We start from the raw sequence: 891 nt of genomic DNA, 5'->3' as shown, positions 1-891 counted from the left end.
TTCTGTCAGTAATTACTCACCCTCATGTTGTTCCAACCGCGTGAGACTTTCGTTCATTTTCGGAACACAAATTAAGATATTTTTGATGAAATCTGAGTGCTGGATCACTGCTCCATAGGCTTCTAGGTGGCCGAAACTTGCTGGCCCAGAAAATTTATTAAAGAGATCGTTAATATAGTCCAAGTGACTTCAGTGGCTCAATCTTAAGTTTATAAAGCGATGAGAATACTTTTTGTGTGCAAAAACAAACAAAAATAACGACTTTATTCCACTATTCATTTCCTTCTCTCTGGGCCTCGTAGTGTTTTTGCGCTGCGTGTCTGTGTTATACGTCATCACGCATCACACACATGACCAGCTTCGGCCAATAGTGAGCCTACGTGGTGACGTGTAACACAGACGCGCTGCGCAAAAACACTACGTGAAAAGACTCGAGGCCCAGAGAGAAGGAAATGAATAGTGGAATAAAGTCATTATTTTTGTTTGTTTTTGCGCACAAAAAGTATTCTCGTCGCTTGATATACTTAAGATTGAGCCACTGGAGTCACTTGGACTATATTAACGATCTCTTTAATAACTTTTCTGGGCCAGCAAGTTTCGGCCACCTAGAAGCCTATGGAGGAGTGAGACAAGGCTCAGATTTCATCAAAAATATCTTAATTTGTGTTCCGAAGATGAACGAAAGTCTCACGCGGTTGGAACAACATGAGGGTGAGTAATTACTGACAGAATTTTCATTTTTGGGTGAACTATCCCTTTAATGATATTAAAAAAATTCACAACTGTGATGATTATATAATTATCTGGTAGGCCAACCTCTTGTTAAATCAGGATTATGAAAACTTACCGACAGCTGGGCAGAATTTAAAATTTTACTGAAATTGCGGTTCT

The sequence above is a fragment of the Rutilus rutilus genome (genome assembly GCF_951802725.1).
Source record: "Rutilus rutilus genome assembly, chromosome: 5".
NCBI classification, from domain to species: domain Eukaryota; kingdom Metazoa; phylum Chordata; class Actinopteri; order Cypriniformes; family Leuciscidae; genus Rutilus; species Rutilus rutilus.
This window is presented reverse-complemented; position numbering follows the sequence as displayed.